Genomic DNA, 20588 nt, shown 5'->3' on the forward strand with positions numbered 1-20588 from the left:
AAAATAGCATTTTATCTATTTTCTTAGTGGCTGTTCTGTGATTTTGGGTTGATAAGTGCTGTCATTCGATGCTACTTGGTTGATGTAAAATTGTAGCCCTTCTTTTGTTTTTGTGAAACGTCCAGATTTTTGTTATTCAAAATCTGGTCACCCTAGACAGAGGTGGGGTGTGTCTAAGGGGAGTGGGGAATGTCGATAATGAGATATGGAGGGACCTTTGTCAGAGATGGCAAAATGTCCCTTGCTAGGTCCGTGAAGACGCTAAGAGCCTTGTTCCTGCTTTGGCCTCTTGCACTTATAGACAATTTTGCTTCCCGTTATTAACTAGAAGTTGCAAAGTTCTACTCACACCTCAGATGACACAACTTGAGAGCTGGGCACTGTTATTAGATTTCCGATAGGGTTTTGTTTCGGAGGGGACCAGATGACCTGGTGATCTCAGAGCCCCGGCTCTGTGCCGGCACCTTCTAGAGACCATGACCTTCCGTTCTGTGGGGAGCACCTCGATAAATGTCCGACAGTGGGTTTAGCGAAACTGTAGCACACCAGATCTCACAGAATGTACCTTTTCCTTTGCATGTTCCAGTGCTTGTTTTACTTACTGTTCTCATATTTCATCGATGTTGCTTGGTTAATAAATCTTCTCCTGGGACACCCGGGAACTGTATTCGAGGCCGTTTTAAAGGACTTAGGAGCTTTTTACTAATTTGCTTGGGCGTTTGCATGATGCCAAGCGCCACAAAGCGCTGCGCAGCGCCGCGGGAGCGCCCGCGCAACTCTTTGAATCTAAGCCCGAGTCTGTCGTATCTTCAGTTTAATAAATACCAATCCCAAGTTGGTATCATCACCTGGAAGCGAAGCATGGACTGGCCCAGGCCGGCCCACGCATCAGCAACATCCCTGTGCGTGACATATTCACATGATAGATTGCACGTGTACTATAGTACTGACGATGTTTACCTTAATAACAGCCCCCCTCTCTTGCCTGCTTGTCCTCAGGGGCCCCCGAGGCCCCGTCCTTCAGTGTTGAATTGTGCGTGACGTAGGTTCCGTTGTAGGCGCTGCCCCCGAGGGCGCAGGCAGGGAATAACAGAGGGGGCGCCCTTTTTAATACACCGTATGCACTCGTTTGATATCTTTCTGTGTTTGGATTTTCCAGCAAATACAAAGATGGAATGTTTATATACATAAATGCAACTTTGCGAGTTATTTGTGCAATAAAGTACTTTTTGAAACAGGAGCGTGAAGTCGCTGGTATAATTTCTTCCCGACACTCTGCTTTTTGGAAAAGAAATAAAGCTTTTCTTCGATGTTTTCTGTTCTTAAAGGTCGACGTTGTGGGCCTGGCAACGCGGAAACCAACCCGAGCTCTGAGGCATCAATGCGCACGTAAGACATGCACGTAATGAAAACCGCGCGCTTATAGACAAGCTGGTTTGTTCAAGGAGACAGTTTCCGGCAGTTCGGTGTCTTTAATAAGCACCGAGTTCGTGCCCCACAAGGTCCGTGAACGTAATAGTTTAGTGGTCGCAAATGCTCTGATTTGGAGTTTGCAACTGTTAAAATGCTTTTTCCTCTCTACTGGTCTCATTTCAGGAGTTGGAGTAGGAAAGGGCATGCGTAGACATCCCTATCAATTACAGCAGATGAGGTGGCATACGATTTGCAAAACGGAAAGGTTTCATTTGGGGCTCCGTCCCCTTGTAAATGTAAAAAAAAAAAGTTTGTTGAAGAATAATGCTGGTCCAAGTCACCTCTCAGGCAAACAGACTGCATTTGCAAACAAAAACTTACGTTCTCGAAAATCAATCAATCACATATGCTGACCTGTTCACCCTTACAGTCCACCATCCCTGATTTTGGCCAACCTGCAATCTGTGACCTACCGAATGAACATAATTTAGGCAGGCAGGATTGTGAATCACTCCGATTCTGTTTTCCAAGAACCCACCTAATAGTACAAAGGTCAACGTGCAAAACTATTTGATGTTCATAAAAATACTGGTCATAAATTGTAACAAGTATTTTGCAACCAGTAGATAGTACTTCTGGGTTTAGGTTACCCAATGCTACATGTTGTTAATCTCTTGCTATGGGGCGGTGCCTTCAGTCTCATTTCGTACCAATATTATACACCCACAATGGCCCAGCACAGGCGAGACAAGCTGACTGGACCCAAAATGGTATAATTAAAAATTTACAGCAGAGGGAACCTTCTGAACCCTCTTACACAAAACAAGTCATGCCATCACATACAAAACAAAAGTATTTGAAGAACAAAAAGGCAGATAATCGCAGAAAGAAATCCAAGACCACTTGATTATATGTATATTCACCAGAGACCAATACTTCTGTTATTCCAATAGGTATCATGAAGCCTGTCTCTTGACTGTGATCTTGGTGTGTGATCTTCATGGATGAATTAACAGCCTGTGGATGGGAAAGCACCAACAACAAAATCCTTTTTAGGTTGTGGAGCCAACATGCCTACACCAGTCCTTTAGGATGAGCAAGGGCAATGTAGACGTGGGTGGGGAGTCCCTTGAAGGGCCTATAGAGAGCAAACCAAAGTGACAATTTTCCAACCAAAGATCTACTGCACCCAGAGGAGAAAGTTACAGCGGATTGGTGTGATTTGATTCCGCACTACCCACCCCTCAGAACAGTGGTTCCAGAGGGACATGCTGTCACTTAGGGCCTCATTACGAGTTTGGCAGATGGGAAAGCCCATGTGCCAAACTCCTGACAGGGTGGGCGCAGCCTTTGTGCGACCACCCCATCAGAGTTATTAAGAGTTTCCCAGAAGCTCAGCGGGCAGAAACCTCAGTTTCTGCCCGCCGTCCTAGTCGGAAACAGGGTACTGCATTGTCTCTGGCTCGTAATTGAGCCGGCGGCAATGCTATTGCCCTCAGGGTGCACCAGCACCCTCGCAGTGTTCACTGTCTGCAAAGCAGGAGTTATTCTCCCCAGTTAAGGGCAGAGATAGACTTCTGACCCTACCCGAGGAAGTGGCTGAGTCCTGTCCCCATATAAAAGAGACCCTCATTGAAGGGTTTGGACTCACCATAGAGAAGTACAGAGGCAAGTTGAGGGACACTCGAAAAGGCCAAGACCAGACGTGGGTGGACTTTGTAGACTCCTCAGTCAAAGCACTAGAGGGCTGGATAAAGGGCAATAAAGTTGACACTTATGAAGGGCTATATAATCTTTTGATGAAAGAGCATATCTTGCCTAATTTTTACACAGAGGAATTGCGAAAGCATCTGGTAGATTCTGAGTTGCCTTCTCCCAGGGAGCTGGGAAAGATAGCTGACAAGTGGGTTAGGTCCAGGGTAACTCAGCCCATATCCCAGGGTGGAGGTGACTCCGAAGAGGGTGCACACACTTCTCAGCAGGGGAAGGGGAATAGCACTGACATGGGTAAAAAGACAGAGTCCTCACCAGGCCTACAAAAGAACTCCAAGGAGGGTGGGTCCACGTCTCTTCCCAGACCAAAGGAAAGGGGTATTAGGGTAAGAACGGGGATCCCAAGAAGGCTGGGACATGCTTTGAATGTGGTCAGCCAGGGCATAAGAGAGATGATTAAGTTTGCACCAAGAAGTCCCTCACTGAGGGGCCCTCCAAGGGCATTGCTAGTGTGGGGCTGGGAGTAGCAGTGTGCTCTGGAGAGGACAGAGATTACACTGAGGCTACCTTGGTTTCCCTGGGTAGGGTGCACATTGAACTTTTGCCTGTCTTAACTTCCAATATGTAAAACTACAGACAGAGGCCAAGAATCAATGGGACTGAGGTAGAGGCTCTAAGGGATACAGGTGCCAGTGTCACTATTGTAGGAAGGTAGCCTCTTTCTAGCCTTGTTACCCCCACTTTTGGCCTGTTTGTGAGTATATGTCAGGGTGTTTGCACTGTCTCACTGGGATCCTGCTAGCCAGGACCCTAGTGCTCATAGTGGAATCCCTATGTTGTCAGTATGTTTCTTATGTGTCACTGGGATCCTGCTAGCCAGGACCCCAGTGCTCATAAGTTGTGGCCTATATGTATGTGTTCCCTGTGTGGTGCCCAACTGTATCACTGAGGCTCTCCTAACCAGAACCACAGTGTTTATGCTCTTTCTGCTTTTAAAATTGTCACTGCAGGCTAGTGACTAATTTGACTAATTCTCATTGGCACACTGGAACACCCTTATAATTCCCTAGTATATGGTACCTAGGTACCCAGGGTATTGAGGTTCCAGGAGATCCCTATGGGCTGCAGCATTTCTTTTGCCACCCATAGGGAGCTAAGACAATTCTTACACAGGACTGCCACTGCAACCTGAGTGAACTAACATCCACGTTATTTCACAGCCATTTTCACTGCACATAAGTAACTTATAAGTCACCTATATGTCTAACCCTCACTTGGTGAAGGTTAGGTGCCAAGTTACTTAGTGTGTGGGCACCCTGGCACTAGCCAAGGTGCTCCCACATTGTTCAGGGCAAATTCCCCAGACTTTGTGAGTGCGGGGACACCATTACACACATGCACTACATATAGGTCGCTACCTATATCTAGCGTCACAATGGTAACTCTGAACATGGCCATGTAACATGTCTAGGATCATGGAATTGTCACCCCAATACCATTCTGGTATTGGGGGGACAATTCCATGCATCCCCGGGTCTCTAGCACAGAACCTGGGTACTGCCAAACTGCCTTTCCGGGGTCTCCACTGCAGCTGCTGCTGCCAACCCCTCAGACAGGTTTCTGCCCCCCTGGGGCCTGGGCAGCCTGGTCCCAGGAAGGCAGAACAAAGGATTTCCTCTGAGAGAGGGTCCCCAGCACTCCGTCCTGCATTGCCTAACTCGCTGAGTTGGACTCCGACGTCGTGGGACCCTCCTTTGTGACTCTGAGTCGACCGCTGTCCTCAGATCGTCTAAGAGCCTGTTCCGGTACTTCTGCGGGTGCTGCCTGCTTGTGTGGGGGCTCTCTGAGTTGCTGAGAGCCCCCTCTGTCCCCTCCTCCAAGTGGCGACATCCTGGTCCTTCCTGGTCCCCAGCAGCACCCAAAATCCTCAACTGCGACTCTTGCAGCTAGCAAGGCTGGTGTGCGGTACTTCCTCCTGGAAACACTTCTGCAACCTCCAGCATGCCATGGGACATTTTCCATCCACAGAAGAAGTTCCTAGCCCTTTTCGGTGTTGCAGAATCTTCAGCTTCTTCCACCTGGGAAGCAACCCTTTTGCACCTTCATCCGGGGTTTAGTGGGCTCCTGCCCCCCCAGATCCCTTCATGACTTTTGGACTTAGTCCCCTTCCTTTACAGGTCCTCAGGTCCAGGAATCCGTCTTCAGTGTTTTGCTGGTGCTTGTGATTCTTGCAGAATCCCCTATCACGACTATTCTGTCTTTCTGGGGTAGTAGGGTAACTTTACTCCTACATTTCAGGGTCTTGGGGTGGGGTATTTTGGACACCCTTACTATTTTCTCACAGCCACAGTGACCCTCTACAACCTCCCATAGGCCTGGGGTCCATTTGTGGTTCACATTCCACTTTTGGAGTATATGGTTTGTGTTGCCCCTAGCCCTATGTCTACCTATTGCATCCTATTGTGATTCTACATGTTTGCACTACTTTTCTTACTGTTACTTACCTGTTTTGGGTTTGTGTACATATAATTTATGTATATTACTTACCTCCTAAGTGAGGTTATCCTCTGAGATACTTTTGGCATATTGTAACTAAAATAAAATAGCTTTATTTTTAGTAACTCTGAGTATTGTGTTTTCTTATGATATTGTGTATATGATATAAGTGGTATAGTAGGAGCTTGGCATGTCTCCTAGTTCAGCCTAAGCTGCTTTGCCATAGCTACCTTCTATCAGCCTAAGCTGCTAGAAACACCTCTATTTTACTAATAAGGGATAACTGGACCTGACACAAGGTGTAAGTACCACTAGGTACCACTATAAGCCAGGCGAGCCTCCTACAACTATGGTGACCGTTTACCCAGACCAGATGATCCCTGGTGGGAATCACCTTATGACCAACGCTGATAATGAGACTAGGTCACATCCATTGGCTTTGGTGAACCTAGAGTGGGGAAGAGTAACTAGTCCAAAGAAGGTGGCTGTGTCTCCTGCCATCCCAGTAGAATGTCTGTTGGGAAATGATTTGGAAACTTCTACCTGGGCAGAAGTTGAGAAGACATTCATGCAGAAATGCTGGGTCTCCCTGGGTGGGTGTGTGAGACTACAAGCGCACAGGCTGTATGTCAGGGCAAAGATAAGGAACTGGAGCCTGAAACTACAGCCCAGCACCTGAAGAGCAAGAGGAAGGGCAAGAGGACTGCTGACCCTCCTCTACTGCCACACAGGATCAGGGGAAGAACTCACCCCAGAGTGAGACCCTGATGTCTGAGGAGGGAACTGCAACTGAGGAGGCCTGGCCTCACCTGGCAGAGCTACTCAGTGCAGGGGGACCCTCTAGGGAAGAGCTTTGCAAGGAGCAAAGAAGTTGCCCTACCCTTGAGAGCCTTAGGCAGAAAGCTGAAAGCAAAAACAAGGAGACGCAAGTGGTACTCATAAAGTCTATTGGGATGATGGACTACTGTTCACTGAGGCCAGGGACCCCAAACCAGGGGCAGCCAAGAGAGTGGTGGTCCCCCAAGTGTACAGAGAATTCATCCTCACTTTGGCTCATGATATTCCACTGGCTGGACATCTGGGACAGTCCATGACTTGGGACAGGTTAGTGGCCCATTTTTAAAGGGCTCAAATGTCTGAGAGAGTGAACGAATTTTGGCACTCCTGTGTGACCTGCCAAGCTACTGACAAGACAGGCTCACAACCAAATCCCACTACCTGTGGTTGGGACTCCCTTTGAAAGGGTAGGGATTGACATGGTTGGTACCCGTGACCCACCCGCTGCATCTGGGAACAGTTTTATTCTAGTGGTGGTGGACCATGCCACTAGGTATCCAGAGGCAATACCACGTAGGACTGCCACTGCACCTGTAGTAGCCAAGGTCCTCCAGGGTATCTTCACCAGGGTAGGGTTTCCTAAAGACATTGTATATGATAGAGAGACAAATTTAATGTCTGCATACCTAAAAGCTATGTGGGATGAAAGAGGTGTGACTTACAAATGTACCACACCCTATCACCCCCAGACTAATGGCTTAGTTGAGAGATTCAACAAGACCACAAAGGGCTTGATCATGGGATTCCCAGCAAAACTCAGAAGGAGGTGGGGTGTCCTCTTGCCATGCCTCCTGCTTGCATAAGGGAGGTTCCTAATAGGGGGTTGGATTCAGCCCCTTTGAACTTCTTTTTGGACACCCTGTAAGGGGTCCTCTTAGTCTTGTGAAGGAGGGATGGGAAGGGCCTCTCAAGCAACCTAAACAAGACACAGTGGACTATGTACTAGGCCTGTGTTCATGTATGGCAGAGTACATGAAAAAGGCAAACAAGAATCTTGAGGGCAGCCAGCAGCTTGTAAAGCACTGGCATGATCAGAAGGCAGCACTGGATGACTATCAACCTGGCCAGCTGATGTGGGTATTAGAGCCTGTGGCTCCTCGGGCCCTCAAGGACAAGTGGTTTGGGCCCTATCCCATTGTGGAAAGAAAGGGTGATGGCACCTACTTGGTTGACTTAGGCACTTCCAGGAATTCTCACAGAGTGATTCATGCCAATCCCCTAAAACCACACCAGGACAGGGCTGGCATGACCATCTGTTGGTCACAGATGGAGAACAGAAAGAGGAGAGTGAGACACTCCCAGACCTCCTGTCATCCAACCCACAAGATGGTACTGTGGAAGGTGTTGAGCTGTCAGCTACCCTCACTGCACAGTAGCAGACTGACTATAGGCTGGTTCTCAGTCAGTTTGCAGAGCTCTTTTCTTTAACCCCTGGGCAGACAACATAGTGTTTCCATGATGTGGAAACTGGTGACAGCCTCCCTGTCAAGAACAAGTTGTACGGACTGTCTGACCAAATTAAGGATTGCATCAAGACAGAGGTCAAGAAGTTGCCAGAGCTAGGGGTGATTAAACAATCTGATACTCCCTGGGCCAGCCAAGTGGGACTTGTCCCCAAGGCTCACTCAAAAGGTGGGAAACCTGAGATGAGGTTTTGTGTGAATTATAGAGGGTTGAATGCAGTCACTAAAACTGATGCACAACCCATTCCCAGAGCAGATGAGCTTATTGATAAGCTAGGGGTGGCAAAATTCCTAAATACCTTTGACTGGGTACTGGCACATGGGGCTGATCCAGGATGCAAAGGAGAGATCTGCTGTCGCCACTCCTGAGGGCCGCTTTCAATTTAAAGTGATGCCCTTTGGCTAGAAGAATGCACCTGCCACTTTTCGGAGGTTGGTGAATCGAGTTCTCTCAGGCTTGGAAGACTTTAGTGTAGCTTACTTAGATGACATAGCTGTCTTTAGCTCCTGGGAGGGTCACCTGGTCCACCTCAGGGCAGTTTGACAGGCCCTGCAGTAGAAAGACCTGACTATCAAGATAAGTAAGTGCCAGATAGGGCAGAGTTCTGTTGTCTACTCGGGCCACCTGGTAGGTGTAGGCCAAGTTAGACCTCTCCAGGACAAAATCCAGGCCATTTTGGACTGACAGCCTCCCATAAGACTCAAGTCAGAGCCTTCTTAGTCCCGAAAGGGTACTACAGGAGGTCTGTGAAAGGTTATGGGACCATTGTGGCCCCACTCACTGAGTTAACTTCTAAGGAACAACCCAGGAAAATAATATGGACAGCAGCCTGTCTGAATGCCTTTAATGCCTTGAATGCAGCCATGTGTTCGGCACCTGCCCTACAAGCACCTGATTATGGGAAAAATCCATTGTCCAGACAGATGTTTCTGAAATAGGGATTGGGCAGTGTTGTCGTAGATCAGCGATGAGGGTCAGGATCAGCCAGTAGCTTTTATTAGCAGAAGGCTCCTTTCCAGAGAGCAGCGTTGGAGTGCCATTGAGAAGGAAGCCTTTGCTGTGGTTTGGTCCCTGAAGAAGCTGAGACCATACTTGTTTGGAATTGACTTCAAAGTTCAATCCGACCACAGCCCTCTCAGGTGGTTAATGCAGATGAGAGGAGAGAACCCTAAATTGTTGAGGTGGTCCATTTCCCTACAGGGGGTGGACTTTCTAGTGGAACACAGATCATGCCAATGCAGGTGGCCTTTTCACGTTCCTCCACTTAGAAGATGAGGACTAGCAAAAGGGAGGTTAGTGCTCAACCCCTTTCCGCCGGCTGGTTGGGGGGGGGGTCATGTTGTAAAGTGCCCCATTTTGGATGGCCACCCCCCACTTTTTGCGGTCAGATGCTGAAGTCTTTCACCTGTTAGTGTACTGAGGCCTGCTAACCAGGCCCCAGTACCAATGCTCTTTTCCTTAAATTATATGTCAAATTGATTAGGCCAACTGGCAACATCTTACCATCCCTGTAAGTCCCCAGTAAATGGTACCCATTACCCAGGGCAAGGGTGTTAAATGGGGTACCAGGGTGCAGCATTGATTGTGCCACCCTGAGTACCCCAAGTGAAAGAGAAACTGCAGAGCTGCCATGTCAGCCTGCACGAGTAGCCTGCTGCCCGAGCGAGAATCTGTCCACACCAGGTGCAGGCAGGGTCCCTATCACTGCCCATGGACAGGTCAGTCACCCCTAAAGCAGGTCCCCTGTAACCCAGGTGGAAGGGTGCACTGTTCCATGAGTGAGGGAATATGTGCAGAAACACATATGCCCTTGTGATGGCATTTAAACTGCAATGCTCGCCTGAGGAACTGGCAGTCCATTGGATATGCCCAGACGAATCCTATCATGTTTGGTATCAAACACTGTGCTTTTTAACCCTGAACATGATGCCCATGTTTGGGATTACAAAGCAGATGCCCAGGTGGCACCCTTAGAGGATGCCCACCAAGTTACCAAGTCCTGTCCTCTTTTGGTGGCCTCTCCTGAGCCTTTGCCACCATAGACAAGAGTCCGACCTCCTGCCGGTGGTGCTAGCACCTTAACAGGATGTAAGGCAAAGGTCATACCTCCTCCCTTTCAGGTTAGCTAGTGAGATTAGCATCAGGGCGGTGAGCCTCAAAGGCTTCCCCCGCCTTTAATGTTGTGAGAGCTGTCCCCCATCAGAGGATAAAGACCTTTGTGCCCTGCTCAGGCGGGCAGGTGGGAAATTATGCAGGAGGTGTGCACCTCCCTCAAACTAGCCACACCTTTGAGGTGGTCTAGGAGGTCTGCAAAGCCAGGGAAGGGTTCTGTCATCTTGGCAGACCCTAAGGATAGTGGCTTCTGGGTAGAAAGTGACGTACTTCCCACAGGAAGTCACCACTATAGGGGTGGACTAGCCGCAGGGACAGTAGCCCATTGGCCACTGTCTCTCTGTGAGAGGAGGCCTTGTTTTGCATGGTTAGCTCCCCACTTTATGCCTGATATAACGCAGGGTGTATTGCACTCAAGAGGAGAAGATCACAAGGATGCAGTGTGTAGTGCACTCAAGAGTTGAAGATCACATGGACACTGTCCAAATGTGTGAGAAAAGGCATCTTTTTGATATGATTAGCCCCCCACTTTTTGCCTGATGTTCATGTGTCCTAGAAGTTGTAGTGCCCAGGGCCCCTGCTAACTAGGTTCCCTGGGCCAGAGCTCTTTCCCTAACTCTGTTATGATGCTTGGCACAATTGGATACACTCTTAAGTATCACTTTAAGTCCCTAGTAAATGGGTACACCAGTACCCAGGACATGGGGTATTAAGGGTGGGCCCCTGAAGGCAGGAGCGCTGATTGTGCAACCCTCTAGGGCCATGTATCCAGATACACCCAGCACTGCCATTGCAGGCAGAGTGTACTGGGGCAAACCTAAAAAGGCAAACTTGACATGGAACACTCCATGTGTGCCCTGTCCACCATACAATGCACATGTTATGGGTAAGTCACCCCTCTAGCAAGACTTTCAGCCCTAAGGCAGGGTGCGCCATACTATATGTGAAGGCATAGTTGCATGAGCAATAAGCCCCCACTGTGTCCTTGCCAAACTTGGGACATAATGATTGAACAGAGCAGCCATTTTAAGAACATGTACTGGACACAGGTCAAACATGAGTTCCCCAGATACATGATGGCCACTCTGCACCCTGGGTTGTTTGGTATCAAACAACTCAGGATGATAAATCCAAAGTGGCACCAGTATTGGATTTATCCCTAAATGTACCCAGGGGTCACCTTAGAGGTCCCCCCTGCAAAAGCTAACAACACTTTTATGGTTGCTGACTAGTTCCATCTAACATGCCACCTCCAGACAGCCAATATACAAACCTGGGGGAGAGCCCTGGCTCACTGGTTTGTAAGAAAATGCCCTTCCTGGGTGGGAGAGCTAACACCCCCTCCCTCAGGAATGTGCAATCTCCTAGCGGTGAGCTTCAAAGGGCTACCGCCCTTGAAACTCAAGCCCCCAGGCCTGCTGCTAACAGCAGATGGCTTTCCCTTTTTGACAACCCCCACGTTTAGTGGGAGCAAAGGTGGGAAACCACACAAAGGGTAGGAGGGGGGTCTCACTAAGCATGCACCACCCCTAGGGGCTTGCAGGTGAAGTGGACCCTCCATTTCATTTTTCTCCATATTGGATGGCAGGAAAATAGCCAATGAGGTTCATGGTAGTGACCCTTCCCACAGGAAGAGGTCACTGTAGTGGGCGTGGCCACCCAAGGGTAAGTGTTCCATTGGACACTACAAGGTTCCCTCTAAAACGCCCACTAAATTCAGTATTTAGTGAGCTCCTCTAGACCAAAAAAACAGATTCATCAGGAAGAAAAGAAGACAGCACCACAGTACCCGAAAGGATGAGAACAGAGGACCTGCTGCACTAGAAGGGGCTCCAAACCCCTGCTTCCTGCACCAGAATCCCGACAATCGCCATTGTGGAGGGGCTGACCACTGGACCAACCTTAAAAGACCCAGAAGACCTCCAGGCTTCACAAATAGCCTGAGATCTTCCTCCTTAGTGGAGGCAACACTCAATACACCAAAGAAGCCTGCAAAGAACCAGCAAACCGGGGAAGGTCACTTCACCAACTGGACGATATCTTCGCAACCGGAAGTTGCAACCGGACCCAACAACACACCAACAACAGCCCAGATGAGACCTACAAGTGTGCCAACTTTGGCAGTACTGCACCCTCTCGTGGCCAAGTTGTGTCAATACCCCAGGTACTGGTCAGTGCACATCCGACAACAACAAAAACAGCTCACCCAGAGCTGAAACTTGACCAGGAGGAAGTCCTAGTCAAGGGACTTCAGGAACACCCTGGACCTCCCACCAGAGTGCCCTTATCATCCTGCAAGGCCCCTGGAAGAAGACTTACCTTGAGCTCCAAAGAGTTCCATTGCGCACAGTTTCCAAGACCTCCAACTCGCACTGCATCTGGCCGCCCAGAGCCTTGCATCGTGGAACCTTCTGTGTGCCCTGGGTCCCTAACCCCTTGTGACCTCGACAGCCCAAGGGGATCCAAAGGCACCACCTTTAAATCTGCAAACCAGCTCCTTTTCTAGGTGGCCCCTGCAAGTGGCCCTGTGCCAAGAGACTTTCCAGCACTGTTCCTGCCGGAACCGGGAGCCACCCAAGACTCTCCAGCTGGCATGGTGTGCCCACCACCCTCATCAACCACCCTCCAAAAGAAGAGACTGGTAACTCACCTGTGTGATTTTATATACATTTTTGTAGGTGGCCTTCCACTGATTCCTATGGTTCGTAATTACGCACAGAAAGACTAACTTTATTAAAAATTTGAAAAATCATAACTCAAAAAGTACTTAAAGTATCTTAACCATTTTGATCATAAAAATGAAATAAAAGTCTCAAGTATTTTTTTTATAAATTCTAGTCTCGAGTTATTCATTGAGTGTGTGTGATGCATGATTGATTTTGTGAGTACAGCAAATGCTTAGCACTCCTCCTGGATTAGCCTAACCTCTCGACCAGCTACCTTAAGAATTGGAGCATTAGGTGTTGAAATTTTTACCTCTGGAAACCAATGTGTGGTTGCCTGTACCTCCTGCACAGTGTGCCTAGCTTTGCACACTACATAGAGGGCCAGCCTCCTACATCGTCACACCCTTAAACGCCACCTAAACCAGGATTTAAGGGGCTCCCCTGGCACCAGAACTTAAATCTTACCTGAACAAGAAGAAAGAAGCAGAAAAGATGTCTGCACCAACAACAGGACCTGAACTCCAAACCCAGCGCAAAGAAGAGGACACAGAGTGACCTAAGGAGATCAGTACTGGAACCGAGTGCCCGACGTGTGCTACAGGTGAAAACTCGTTGGTCCCGACCAGAGGGACCCTCGTGGACAGCAAAACCCCAAGAAAGACTCCCCTGACTGGTGGCACCCGTCCCCTGTAAATTGCAAGAGTAAAGAAGTGCTGATATCAAAGAACTGCGACCCAACAGTCCCTGACCGCCTGAGTCAGTAGAAACTTGGTGTCCAGCATCCGATGTCATTCTTGATATTGTCACAACTGGCCTCAGGATTCTAGACTTTCTCAGACTGAGGGACAGACTCCAAGAGATGCAGATTTTCTAAATATCTCCTGGAAGCAAGAGCACAAAGAAGGTCCTTATGGAGCTCATGGTGCTGCTGGAGCACCCACAGCTTCTGAGTCTGTAAAAAACATAGTTTGTGGTTTTCAAGCCAGTTTAAACTACTGACCTGGATGTTGATGACTGCTGCTAATTATGTGTGGATGCATTTTTATTACACCTACATAAATGTGCGTAATTTGGGGGTTTTGACTTATTATTGTGATGTACAATGCCCAAAGTTTCACTACTCTACCACGTTGGGTAGACAAGATTTTGTGTGGGTGAAAGGTTTGTTGTAGGAACAAGGCTAGAAGAATGTATGAACTGTGTAAGAGGCTTGTTTCATACTCCTATTAACTGAATCCATATTGGTCCATGTCATGTCCTGTCTAATGCTGAACCATCAATCAATCAATCACAGACATTTATAGAGCACGCTACTTACCCGTTAGGGTTCCAAGGCGCTGAGGGGGGGGGGGTGACTGCTACTGCTCGAAGAGCCAGGTCTTGAGGAGTCTTCTGAAGGCGAGTAGGTCTTGAGTCTGTCGGAGGTAGGTAGGGAGCGTATTCCAGGTCTTGGCGGCGAGGTAGGAGAAGGATCTGCCGCCGGAGGTGGTTCGTTGGATGCGGGGGATGGTGGCGAGGGCGAGGCTTGCAGATCGCAGTTGGCGGGTCGGCATGTAGAAATTGAGTCTGTTGTTGAGGTAGGTGGGGCCGGCGTTGTGGAGTGCTTTGTGTGCGTGGGTGAGGAGCTTGAAGGTGACCCTCTTGTCAACAGGAAGCCCGTGGAGCTCTTTGAGGTGTGGGGTGATGTGGCTGTGGCGGGGTGCGTTGGTGATGAGTCAGGCTGAGGCGTTTTGGATGCGTTGAAGTCGCTGGAGGTGTTTTGCAGGGATTCCTGCATAGAGTGTGTTGCTGTAGTCCAATCTGCTGCTGACGAGGGCGTGGGTCACTGTCTTCCTGGTGTCGGTCGGGATCCACTTGTAGATCCTGCAGAGGGTGCGGAGGGTGTTGTAGCAGGAGGAGGTGACGGCGCTGACTTGTCTGTCCATGGAGAGTGCGGAGTCGAGGATGAATCCCAAGTTGCGGGCGTGGTCGGTGGGCATTGGGGCTGTTCCAAGGGTGGTGGGCCACCACGAGTCGTCCCAGGCGGAGGGGGATGTCCCGAGGATGAGGATTTCTGTCTTGTCGGTGTTCAGTTTCTGGCGGCTATTTCTCATCCAGTCGGCGACTGCTTTCATTCCTTCATGGAGGTTGGCTTTGGCGGTGGCGGGGTCGTTGGTGAGGGAGAGGATGAGCTGGGTGTCGTCGGCGTAAGTGATGATGTTGAGGTCGTGACGGCGGGCCACTTGTGCGAGGGGGGCCATGTAAATGTTGAACAGCGTCGGGCTCAGGGAGGAGCCCTGGGGGACGCCGCAGATGATGTTGTTGGCTTCTGAGCAGAAGGGTGGGAGGCGGACGGTCTGTGTTCTGCCGGAGAGGAAGGATGATGTCCAGGCTAGGGCTTTTTCCTGTATTCCGGCTTCTTGGAGGCGTGATAGTAGGGTGCGGTGGCAGGCCGCGTTGAAGGCCGCTGAGAGGTCTAGGAGGATGAGGGCGGAGGTTTCGTCGTGGTCGAGTTGGCGTCTGATGTCATCTGTGGCGGAGATGAGGGCGGTCTCGGTGGTGTGGTTGCGTCTGAATCCGGTTTGTGAGGGGTCGAGGATGTTGTTGTCTTCGATGTGTCGTGTCAGTTGAAGGTTGACGATCTTTTCTGCGACTTTCGCTGGGTAGGGGAGGAGAGGGATGGGGCGGAAGTTCTTGAGCTCCTTGGGGTCCGCTTTGGGTGTCTTGAGGAGGGCGTTGATGTCTGCGTGCTTCCAGCTTTCCGGGAAGGTGCATGTTTCGAAGGAGGCATTGATGATCTTGCGGAGTTGGGGCACGATGATAGAGTCGGCTTTGTTGAAGATGTGGTGGGGGCAGGGGTCAGTCGGTGATCCGGAGTGGATGGAGTTCATGATTTTGCGTGTTGTGTCGTTGTCGACGTTGGACCAGGCGGTGATGGGGTTGGCGATGCTTGGGTTCGAGGTGGTGACGGGGGTGGGCGTGGTCGGGGTGTTGAAGCTGCTGTGGATGTCAGCGATCTTGCTGTGGAAAAAAGCGGCGAGGGAGTCGCAGAGTTCCTGAGAGGGCGGGATGTCATTGACGTTGGCGCTGGGGGTGGACAGTTCCTTTACGATGCGGAAGAGCTCTTTGCTGTCGTGTGCATTGTTGTCTAGGCGGTCTTTGAAGGAGGACCTCTTGGTGGTCCTGATGAGGTGGTGGTGTCGGTGGGTGGCGTCTTTGAGGGTTGCGTGGTTGTCCGGTGTGCGTTCTTGGAGCCATTTCTTTTCCAGTTTCCTGCAGGCGCATTTGGAGGCCAGGAGTTCGTCGGTGAACCAGGAGGCTTTCTTGCTGGCGAGGTTGCTGGGGGGTTTCTTCAGCGGGGCGAGGATGTTGGCGCAGTTGTTGATCCATTGTCTGAAGTTGCAGGCCGCGGTGTCCGGGTCGGTGGGCTCGTTCGGCGGGTTCTGGGAGAGGGTGCTGAGAAGTTGTTCTTCGGTGTCTTTGCCCCAGCTGCGGCGGGGGAGTTGGCGGCTGTGGAGGTGTGCGGTGTTTTTGTTGTAGGTGAAGTGAATGCAGTGGTGGTCGGTCCAGTAGGGTTCGGTGGTGTCGTTGAAGGTAACGTGGTCGCTGGTGGAGAAGATGGCGTCCAGTGTGTGTCCGGCGGCGTGGGTTGGTGACGTGACGAGTTGTCTGAGTCCGAGGTTCGTGAGGTTGCTGATCAGCATCTATACTAACTTCCAGCAATCTCTTCCCCAGGAGACGTACTTACCCAGCCTGTATAAACATGACTCAAAATTAGGCCTATGTGAAATTTAAATTATGCTGGCATAATTCGCAAAAGTTTGGAAATTCCATGTTATGCTTGTTCAGTAACATTCCTGAAATTATGCCATTAAGCCACTTTGCATAAATATGTGTCATTTGTGCTCAACATTGATCACAAATGCACAATTCACAAAATTACCACAAATGCAACCGAAAACAGAACATGTGCAACTGTTGTTTGCAATGATTTTGCTTAAATAAGTCCTTTTGCCAAAAATGATACAAGCAAGTATTTAGCTCTAAATTATAGGGCAAAATGACAGATTTGTGTTTTATGTAATTTTGCATAATTTTGCTGTAATTACATATAATTACACGAAAGCAAATTACACAAAATTGTCACACCTCTTCTCAATTTACGCCTAACTGTATTCTCTAACAACACTACTGACATCTGATAGAAGAGTGCACTAGGACAAGCAAACATTGTATAAAACACAATGTGAACTGCATGCCCTCAATTCTCTGTAATCAAAGAGGCACAAACGGGAATGCAAATCAATACATAGCAAATTCATCTACTTCAACAACCAACAACCAACTTTCCTCCAGACTAGAAACTGCACCTAGCTAACCGGGATGTCAGCTCTAATAATTACAACGCACTGCAACACTAAAAACTAACTTTGGGGTACATTGAGTAGAGTGCTACAAATCCACGAAGCACTTCAACGCCTTGTCAGGGGTAGTAAGCGCTATATAAATCTACACTTCAATACAATAGCAAAGATGAGAAGCTGTTCTAGGCAACTCTGTATGTAGCATAGGGCCGTTTGGACAGCAAAATTCATTTTGAGTTCATTTTTTTGTCTGAGAGCATTGCTTGAGTACTTTTTGTTTAGGGACAAATATCCAAGTGTTGTTTTAAGTGTGATAGTTCTAAAGAGTCAGACTACAATCGCCCAAGCAATGTAAAAAGGTCTGGTGCAATTAAAGGACAGGTGTGCATAAATTATCCATAACAGCACAGACACAAGCCTACGCCGTGGTCTGAAAGGGTCTGTAAGCTGGATGCACGGAAGGAGGAGGCGAGGGATTTCCAGCAGGGATAATCATTTTTCTTAATTTCTCGCGTTTATTTGAAAATCAATTTTTGATTGAATGCTCAGGAAATAGCTTTAAATTGTGGCAGACAGGGGGTGGTCTTCGCTCTGAAAGGTGCAATCAAACGTCGACAGTCACACAACACCCCCGCTGAAGGAAGGAAGCGCTCCGCCGGGTACTGCCTCACCCAGCAGTCATTGCATCCTGTGCTCAACATCGACAGACAACACATGTTCATTTCATGCATTTATGTGTGCATAGCCTGGAAAATTATCAGGAGTTATACTGTACCACGCGAGGAAAAACACAGAGTGAGCTATTGTGATATATTGCTGACTTTGGCCCTCATTACAACCTCGGCAATCTTCCCAGAAGACCGCCGAGGCTGCGGGCGACAGAATACCGCCAGTGCTGGTGGTATTTCTGGCTCCCTATTTCGACTTTTCCGCTGGGCCAGCGGACGGTAACAGTGAAATGCACGATGGGGCTATGCCTGGGGGCCCCTGCACTGCCCATGCCAAGTGCAGGGGCCCCCAGGGGCACCCCAAGTCCCCTTTACGCCCAGTCTTTCCATGGCGGGGTTTACCGCCGTGGCCAGGCTGGCGGTCAGGGACTCATAATCCCCAGGGCAGCAGTGCTTGCACCGCTGCCCTGGGGATTCTGACCGCCAAGCGGAAGCCTGCTGGTATAGTGGAGGGGCCGGCGGTATGGCCGTGGCTATTGCACCACAGTCATAATAGCTGGCGGAACACCGCCAGCCTGTTGGCGGTGTTACTGTCAGCTTACCGCCGGCCACCAGGGTCATAATGAGTCCCCTTATGTGGTGTTTGAGCCCCTGTTTGGAGCGCATGGTTGGAAGAATGATCTGTTTAGATTAACATTAACAGATTAGATGACCGCTGTTAGATAAGGTGCGTGAGGTTCAAAAACATGCTGTGGCGTGAAAGCTTGAGCTTCGCTTACGACAAAGACATAGCTCTGGCTCTGCTCGAGATCCTCTGGGAACCTTGAGCCCCGAACGAGCCAGGCTCATTGTCAGGAGCTGGGTTTGAATCCTGATCTCTGGCAGCAGAAGAATCCTGCCCTAGGAGACAGGAGTATGCCCAGGCGGGGTCCGAAACGAGTCTTGAGTGGTTGTGTTCCGGTTCAGAGAGGACCAGTCTTGGCAGTACGGGCAGAACTGTTCCTATTGGAACACTGTCAACGCTATTCGAGCCTGAGGTGGCTTGGTGGGCAGAAGAATGATGGTGTGAAATGCTAATACCCTCTTTATCATTGCTCTGATTTTCTGGCTTTTGTGCTTTCACTACTCACTTTTAAGAAACTACTTTTTTCCTTTTGCTTAACTACTGCGTGAGAGTACATGTGTGTAGGAAAGTGCCACTGTTGGCTTGGATACGCTCCCCCTACACTTTTTGCCTGATATTGATGCCAACTTTGATTGAAAGTGTGCTGGGATCCTGCTAACCAGACCCCAGCACCAGCGTTCTTTCCCTAAAACTGTACCTTTGTTTTCACAATTGGCACAGCCCTGGCACACAGGTAAGTCCCTTGTAAAAGGTACCCATGGTACCAAGGGCCCTGTGGCCAGGAAGGTACCCAAGAGCTGCAGCATGTATTATGCCACCCTGGGGGACCCCTCACCAGGCACATGCACACTGCCTTTGCAGCTTGTTTGTGCTGGTGGGGAGAAAAAGGCAAAGTCAACAATGCACCCCTTCTCAGGCTTTGGTAAGTGACCCCCCATCACTGCCAGGCCTTACAGCCCAAGGCAGGGTGCACTATACCACAGGTGAGGGCATAGCTGCATGAACAATATGCCCCACACAGTGTCTAAGTCCATTCTTAGGCATTGTAAGGGCAGGGTAGCCATATTGAGTATGTGGTCTGGGAGTTTGTCAAACACGAACTCCACAGCTCCATAATGGCTTCACTGAAAGGCTTCCATAATGGCTTCACTGTGGGATTAATTGAGAATTGCACCCAGAGGGCATCTTAGATATGCCCCCTGTATGTTAGCCAAACTGCTAGTGCAGGACTGACTGGTCTATGTCAGCCTGCCACTTTCAGACAAGTTTCTGACCACATGGGGTGAGAGCCTTAGTGCTCTCTGAGGTCAGAAACAAAGCCTGTCCTGGGTGGAGATGCTTCACACCTCCCCCTGCAGGAACTGTAACACCCAGCGGTGAGCCTCAAAGGCTCAAGCCTCTTGTTACACTACTCCAGGGCACCCCAGCTAGGGCCCGCCCCCCCAGACAAAGCCCAATTTTTGGCAGCAAGTCTGGTGGGAAAATTAGGGAAAACAGGGAGGAGTGACCACCCCAGCCAGGACCACCCCTAAGGTGTCCAGAGATGAAGTGACCCCCTCCCTGCAGAATCCTCCATCTTGGTTTGGAGGACAGGGACCAATAGGGTTAGGTTTGTGCCCCCCTCCCTAATAGGACTAAACACAAGAAGGGTGTAGCCACTCTCAGGGACACTAGCCATTGGCTACTGTCCTCTGACCCCTGAAACACCCCTAAATCCAGGATTTAAGGGCCTCTGTGAGCCCTGCTCACCAGATTCCTGGTGACCTCACAAGAAGAAGAAGGACTGCTAAGCTGAAACCCCAGCAGAGAAGAAGGAAGACAACAACTGATTTGACCCCAGTCATACCGACCTGTCTCCTGCATCACAGAACCTGCAACAAGAAAGCGACGCATCCAGTGAGACCAGCGACCTCTGCCAAGCTCTAGAGGACTGCCTTGCACCCCACAGGACAAAGAACTCTTGAGGACAGCAGCCCTGTCCAGAAAAGGAACTACACCAAGGGACTCCAGAGCCTTCCCAGATCCGTGAGACCTGACCACTCTGCACCCAACTCCTGTGGCCGGTTACCAGTTGCCCCAACCAGCTACAGACAGTCCCCAGGTGATTGTGAGCAAGTGCCCACCCTGGGTTGACCTCTCCACCCCTCCATGACGACGTCTGCAGAGGGAATCCTGAGGACATCCCTGACAGCGAAAGCTCTGGACGAAGATATCCGACATCTAAAAGACCACTGCACCCGCAGCCCCCAGG

The sequence above is a fragment of the Pleurodeles waltl genome, chromosome 12, assembly GCF_031143425.1.
Source record: "Pleurodeles waltl isolate 20211129_DDA chromosome 12, aPleWal1.hap1.20221129, whole genome shotgun sequence".
NCBI classification, from domain to species: domain Eukaryota; kingdom Metazoa; phylum Chordata; class Amphibia; order Caudata; family Salamandridae; genus Pleurodeles; species Pleurodeles waltl.